The sequence below is a fragment of the Oratosquilla oratoria genome, chromosome 9 (assembly GCF_046742065.1).
Source record: "Oratosquilla oratoria isolate Oo_2021 chromosome 9, ASM4674206v1, whole genome shotgun sequence".
Taxonomy (NCBI): domain Eukaryota; kingdom Metazoa; phylum Arthropoda; class Malacostraca; order Stomatopoda; family Squillidae; genus Oratosquilla; species Oratosquilla oratoria.
The window spans coordinates 70,524,457-70,531,956 of NC_134785.1; the positions used below are offsets into that span (position 1 = coordinate 70,524,457).

Consider the following 7,500-nt stretch of genomic DNA (forward strand, 5'->3'; position numbering starts at 1 on the left):
TGTCGTTAATTCATTTCGTCTTTCCGAATTTCGCTCGCCTTTGGTCTTAGGACTTCTTCTTTCCTTTTCTTCTTCTTCCTCTTCTTCTTAGATGCCGCTTTCTTCTTCTTCTTCTTCCTCTTCTTCTTTGATGCCGTTTTCTTATTCTTCTTCTTCTTTGTCTCCTTCTTTTTCTTCTTATTTTTCTTCTTTGACTTCTTTGATGGTCTTTTATTCTTCTTTGATGCTCATTTCTTCTTCTTTGTCTCCTTCCTGTTCTCATTTTTCTTCTTCTTTGGCTTCTTTGATGGTCTTTTCTTCTTCCTCTTCTTTTCGTTCTTTGTCTCCTTTTTCCCCTTCTTAGTTTTCTTCTTCTTTGTATTCTTATTCTTATTCCTCTTCTTTTTTTAGTCTTTGTTCTTCTAAATTAAAAAGCTCTTCATCTTTTGTATTCCTACTGGACATATTTGAGTCTGTTATTGTGTCGTTAGGCTTTCTGTCCTCCATTTCGCAGAACAGTTTCCATCTCTCACGTTCCCACGTTATCCTTCCTTTTGTTCTGCAACATTCGCTTCCTAATACCTCTGTTCGCGTATTTCTCTTTCTCTGTTGTACGCCTCCCCTTCCCTTGGAACTGTTATATCTGCATTTGCTGTCATCGACGTCTTACCGTTTGTCAATCCCTTTGGACGTTGCATTTGGCGACTCCTCTTTTTAACTTCTCTTCTGTCTAGCTCCAGAGGACTTTATTCATATAAGGGCTGAGTCCCGTGCTTATTTTGGTTACACTTGACTTCAGACATCTTTAGATCTGACGTCTTTACTCGTTGTTCCACCAAGTCTGTAGTTGTTACTTTTGTTATTCTGTATAGTCTGTTCATTATGGCAAATGCTCAGTGACTACCTGCCGTTAAAAAAAAAGTTGTTAACTTTTTGTCACTTTGTTTAGTCTTTTCAGATTAGCAAATGCTCAGTGACTACCGCCATTAAAAAAAAAAATTCTAGAATTGTTAACTTTTTGTCATTTTGTTTAGTCTTTTCATATCAGCAAATGTTCGATGGTCACAAAACATAGAGGGATCAGTACCTCGATAAAGAAGAATTCTAATGACCACAACATCGTCATGAAAATTTCGTTCCCGTTAGTCGTCGCCAGCGTTTGGTTAAGCTGTACTAAACGACGGTAACAAGGCACGACTTGCTCCTATCCTTCTACTTTTCACTGTGTCACATCAATTCATCCATCGGGAACATACACCACGAGGCGCATCGCCTCACGTACATGACGACGCCAATTCACACGGTTTCTTTGACCAAGCCCCCATGCAGTCTCCCTTCCCATGACAAACAGCTCTCGGTAGGATTAGTTGAATTGTCCCTGCCATAAATCATGTGGGCATCACCTTCTTCTTCTTCCTCCTCCTCCTCCTCCTCGTCCTCCTCCTCCTCCTCTTCCTCCTCCTCCATTGAGGATTGTTTCTTGTGGCGATCACCCTTAGGGAAGCGTGCCGGAGTTGACAATGACGAATTATGCCAGTAACGAGACTTGACTGATCAGGGATGTAAAGCAAGCACTGGCTTCCCTAATAACATAACCTATATTCATTATAACAGTCTCTGGTTTGATACACTGAACTTTTAATCAGTGCCAATAAATCGGTGACATGATTTATTAATTCTGTCCCGGGAAAAGGGGTGGGTTGCATTAGTGAGCAAAGGATCTATAAAGGCGTAATTCGTGATTAATTGTCTTAATCTATCTGATGGCCTAGCCTGTGTGTGATTTAAATAATTTGGCGTCAGCTCATGTGAAGAAGCATCAGGGGGAAGGGGGTTGATTGTTTTAACAAATAATCAATCCAAGCGGCTTCCCTCGACCGGTGAGAACCGTTTGGGGTTTGATTAAAACAGGATCCGCGTCATGTGTCACGAGGTGCGAACGGAAATCATCGCGGAATGCATTTGCGGCGCCGCGCGGACTCTTTGAAGAATCTGGGCCGTGCTGTAACGCATAACAACGACGAAATGAAAGACAAAAAAAAAAAAAAAAAAAAAAAAAAAAAAAAAAAAAAAAAAAAAATCCACTAACCCCAGAAGCTTCATTTTTTTTTCTCTTTTGCTTTTTCGGCAGGACAAAGCGTGGCAGTCAGCCGGAAGGCAATTTCAACCGCAAGGGAATGCCAGGTAAACGAGGGCGGAAACTGTGCACACGAAACCAAAATATTCTCGCACAGCAAACTCTAATGTCTTTCGGATCTAACGACAATACATACATACAGCTTAAACGCTCGAAATGAAATCATACAATATCTATGGGAGAAATCCTCAGTCCTTTTCAATCTAGTTACATATAGACGAGCCACCGGCTTCGCCAGTCCCTACTTTGCAAGGGGCTCGGCCTTCCGCCTTTATTTGATATCTACAAAATGAGGGACAAAGGAAAAAAAAATATCTCCTTTTTTCATCTTGTCTTTAGAAAGACTAAAAATAACCAACGAGTGGGTAAAAAAAAATATTTTTTCCACTTTGCTGACAAAATGTCACAATTTGCTTTTTCAGAAAGTGAGAGACTTCTGAAACGTTAATCTTTATATGTATACTAAGACAGAAAACGTAAAGCGTTGGTTTTTCTCGCAAATGAAAATTAAATTCCTTCGTCTTCCAGTAACACTGGATTCTCGCCCAAGCTTATATGAGAACGGGACGCATTCGTCATCAAACATTTCTCTTACAATATCAGGGACATCGCCAAGCTCCTCATCTCACAGTCACACAGCATCAAACTACGCACCACACCGCACCACACTACTCCTTTGTGCACCACTCCACACAAGACCGAACGGGGACTCACCATATCACACCACGTCTATAGGTCTCCTCTTTATAGCATAGGTTTACTTACATCTGCATACTGGTCGTCTGGAACCAGTTACGCATTTGAAACCTTCCCTCCTCCTCCTCCTCCTCCTCCTCCTCCTCCTCCTCCTCCTCCTCTTTCTATATCATCCCATCTATCCTCCTCCTCCTCCTACTCCTCCTCGTCTTCTTTTCCCTGATATCCATCCTCCTCCTCGTCCTACTCTTCCCCCTTGTCGTCCTCTTCTTTCTTCTCCCCTTCTGCTCCCCCCCTTTTCTTACTTCTCTTCGTCTTCCTCCTCCTCATTTTCATCCTCCCCCTCCTCTTCTTTCTTCTCCCCTTCTGTTCCCTCCTTTTCTTACTTCTCTTCTTCTTCCTCCTCCTCCTTTTCATCCTCCCCCTCCTCGTTCTCTTCTTCCTACTGGTGCTCCTCTTCCTCCTCTTCTTCCTTCTCTTCTCCTCCACCCCCCCTTTCCATACTTCTCTTCTTCGTCTTCCTATTCCACCTCTTCCTTCTCTTACTTCTTCTTCCTCCGCTCCCCAACTCGGAACATGTCATACATCTTACTTATTGGCAACCAATGGATTCCCCACCTCTGCAGACTTATAATCCTACACCCTCCCCTTCTCCCTATCTCATCCTGTCCTCTCCTTCTCTTCTTTCCTTTCTCCCTTTCCTACTCGAGGACAGAAGCGCTGGTTACCGGCGATGAAATACAAACATTTCCCTTTCCTCCTCCAAGTCCCTCATTCTCCCTCATTCCTTCCCCGCCACCCATTCTCCCTCTCTTTCCAACCTCTCTTCCTCCTTCTCCCCTTTCCTCCCTTCTTGCCTATCTCCCTTTCATACCCGAGGACAGAAGCGCTGGTTACCGGCAATGACATATAAGCAATGTTTTGGTGTTGTCATTCTAATCCTGATGTGTGATGTGCTCACTTTGCCACCTTTTCGTCCCCTTCCGAGCGTTCCTCCCATTCTTCCTTCCCTTCCTTGACCTCTTCCTCTCCCCTTCTCCAACTTCTCCGTGGTCTTTCCAATCTCCTTCTCTTGCCCATGTTTCCCTACCTTTTCATGTTTTCTCTTTCGTTCTTTCCCCTTTTTGCTCCTTTCTCTCAGGTTATTGCGCGACTCTTTCAGCCTGGTTCCTCCCTATCCCAATTCCTTTTCCATTTCGTCTAATCCCTACGTAGGCCAGTCCTTTTTCCCCTTCTCACCCCGTCCCTCTCTAGTTCAACCTTCAATTTTTCCTTTTCCTTGACATTTCCCTTCCCTCCTCCTATTTCTCCCCTTTCCATCTTTGGTTTCGCATTTCTTTTCGTCTCAAATTTCAATATTTTTAATCTAGTCGTCTATTTCGTTCGCAGTCTGTCGTCTTCAGTTAAGGGAGTTGGGGGAGGGAGTTGGAGAGGGGGAGGAGGTTGGAGTGGGGGTGGGGGTGAAGTGGGGTGCTGAGATCAGGTGCTAAGCACGTCTTATTCATTTAGCGATTCACTGACACCTTGATGGGGCTCTCTCCTGTCGCAGTGGAAGACGGGGAAGGGGAGATGCCTTCGACGGGGATTACTCCAGTGTCATTGGGACTGACAGGGAAGCTTCTTAGAAGGCGCTAAACAGGAGGGTCCTTCACCTTTTGAGGCACGTGGTGTTGAGGAGGAGCCTGTGTCCTTCCCAAAAGGGGTTCCTTCCTCCTTACAGAGGCCTACCCTTGTCCTGGCGCTGGGACAGGTGAACATCACAAATCCTCGTTCTCGGCGATGCTTCAACGTCTTCCGTCTTCTTTCGTCTCGTCCTTACGGGTTTGTGGTTTATTTCCGCCGCGGGAAAAGGGGGGAGAGGTTAATAAAACTGGTGTTTACAGATCACTAACCTTGCTTTGATGCGCGCACTGATGGAAAACGTAAACACAAGGAAGACTTCGAAGATCCGTAGATAAGATTGAAGGCTGTTATTTTTTCTGCGTATCCTGCTGGGGAGAGAGAGGATGAGGGTGAGTAATTCTTCCACGAGGAGTAGGAACTGGGTTAATATGGTGAACGATATACATATGCGTAGTATATACAAGTCTTGGTTTTGGGATCTTCCGGAGAGGGGGGAAATGGAGAAGGAAGGAAGGAGGGTAAAAGGGGGGAGGGAAGGGAGAGGAGAGAAATGGGGAAGTGGGAGAGAAGGAGAGGCGAGAGAGGTGGAAGAGATGGGAGAGATATAGGAGAAGGAGAGAGAGTATGACATTCTTTATTTGATTTATTCATTTATCTATTTACTGTATATATTTTTCGTTGTACACAACTAGTGTTGATGTGCCATAAAACAAAACGATCCTACAAGGTGCCTGAATCATCAAAGTGTGCCATATGTCAGTGCCCCTTACGCCGTGCACGAGCCTACATGTGTCCTCGAGAGCGATGCCAATAACAACATGTACTGACACCTGCAAGGCGTCTCTAGGCCAAGCGGCCTTGGCCGTAGCCATGGCCCGCATATTCTCTGACCCACCAAGGGCCGATGATCGACACCTACAGATAAGTCTAATGATATGCAACCGGTATCCCTCTAACCTCCCCTCTCTCCACAGACACAGACCTCGTGCCTCTGCCCCTGACCTCACAGTCTCCCCTTTTGAGGTGGGAGTGAGGTTGGGGTAAGGTTAGTTGAGGTGAGGTGAAGAGAGGGGTTGGTAAGAAGGCTGGGCTTAGAGGCAAACAGGGTGGGTTAGGGTCGGGGTGAGGTTGGTTAAGATGAGGCGAGGCGAGGAGACGGTATGAATACTGCACCTAGAGGAGCTTTTGCGTTCATGTTTACCTTACGTGTTTGGATAAGACGGACATGTAGAAGGTCACTGTGAAACGCTGAGAGGCTTGGGAAGCGAGACTGAGGCCAACTGGGCCACTGTGGCACGCATACCTTGGCAGTGATTCTTGTTACAATCCATCACCTTTTATCAAGCTCTCTTGGGACAGACACGTGAACCCGTTTGATACCGGGAGAGTGCCAGAGCCAGGAAGTTCCACGAATGGAACTTGAATAACAAGGACTTGAATAACAAGTGCCACGAAATGGGTTCACTCTCAAGGAGTCTCACCATTTCTTTGCTACTGGGCACTGCAGTGAGAACATAAAAATATCAGAATGAAGGAGACTGCAAGAGACCATAAGGCCTACACTAAGCAGTTCCATGTCCATTACCACCTGTCATCCCTATCCATAAAGTTATCTAGTCTTCTCTTAAAACAACCAATTGTTTAAAACTCACTACATGGTTACGAAGTCTATTCCATTCGTTAACCATTCTGTTTGTAAACCAGTTCTGGCCTACTTCTTTCTTAAATCTAAATTTGTCTAAGCATTATGCCTCTCAAGAAATAGGGACTGAAAACGTTTAATTATATTATTCACAAAAAATGACGCAATTTAAGATCTTAATACAGAATGAAAAAGAATAATTGGAAATATGAGACCAAATCTATGTTTCTCTTTGGAAACCGAATTACCTATACACCTAGATCTCTTAATTCAACACTCACCAACCGCCACTTGTGCTGACGTTTGGGCACATGACCTAAACCCACCTCAGCAATTTTCCCTGGACATAAAACACCACCAATTCCCAGAATGGGTATATGTACTGGGTCCAAACGTCCGCACAAGTGGCGGTTGGTGAGTGTCGGATTAAGAGACATCCTAGTTGTATCCTCATCAACCAAACGTGGCAATATCTTCAACTCGGTTCAGTGTCTCATCTATTTTGACCTTTTTCCATTTGAGTTGACTTCCATCAACCAAAGACAATTCGCAAACAGTCCTGACCTTATCCAAATATGTCAAATAACTGTATCCTCCTTGCCATGATTATTCTAGAGTCTAGTTAGTTGTAGGTTAGGTTAAAAAAATATGGAATCTAATTCTAATCTAGCCAATAACTTTGATTTATTTCTGTTGATGCTGGGAGGTATTAACATGATTTCAATCATGAAATAAATACTTTGAGTTATATTTGTAGTAGAATTTTGTAAACAACAATTCCAGAGTCATCTTGTGGCAGGTTTGGACAACACAAATTCGTCGAAAAGATTTAGAAAACGGAGTGTGGGTTGGAGCCTTTTCTCATACAATATCATTCCCGATATATTCCTTTGTTCAACTCACTAAGGTTCATTACCCTTTTTTTATTCTTTATCGTACAATTTGCTCTGTCAGCACTAGGAATATTCCTGCCTCTCTCCCCTTCTCCCTCCCTCATCCTCCTTCCCTCTCCCCTCTCTCCTTCCTTCCAGCTCTCTTTATTACCATTTTCCCCTTTCTCTCCCCTCGCCTCAACTTCACTACTCCCTTCCTCCCTTTTTCCTTCCTTCCCTTTCCCCCCAGTCCCTCTTTCGCCCTTATCCCCTCCCTGCCATCCATCCTCGCTTCCTCCTTCTCTCCCTTTCCCTTGTCCTCTCCCTTTCTCCTCCTCTCCCTTTCCTCCCTTCCCCCTTCTTTCCCTTTCCTCCCATTCCCTCTCTCTCCTTTGTCCTCTCCCTGCCACCCATTCTCCCTTTCCTCCCTTTCTCCCTTTCCTTCCAGTCCTTCTCCCTCTCCTCTCTCCCTCCCTCCCTCCTTTTCCTTCCAGTCCCTCCCTGCCAATCATTCTCCCCTTCTTCCCTCTCTCCCTCTCCTTCTTCCCCCC

At 44.8% G+C, this 7,500-nt stretch overlaps 1 protein-coding gene across 3 annotated transcripts in view; it reads left to right on the top strand.

The window, feature by feature from the left end:
• Positions 1-7,500, top strand: part of LOC143028556 (uncharacterized) — a 130,514-nt gene that overhangs the window by 30,131 nt on the left and 92,883 nt on the right. The window contains exon 2 of one of the 3 annotated variants that reach the window (XM_076190833.1): positions 2,111-2,163. The exons of the other annotated variants lie outside the window; for them this stretch is intronic. The gene's annotated coding sequence lies outside the window, so the exon portion shown is untranslated. The remainder of the gene's footprint in view (positions 1-2,110; positions 2,164-7,500) is intronic. 3 annotated transcript variants of the gene reach the window in all.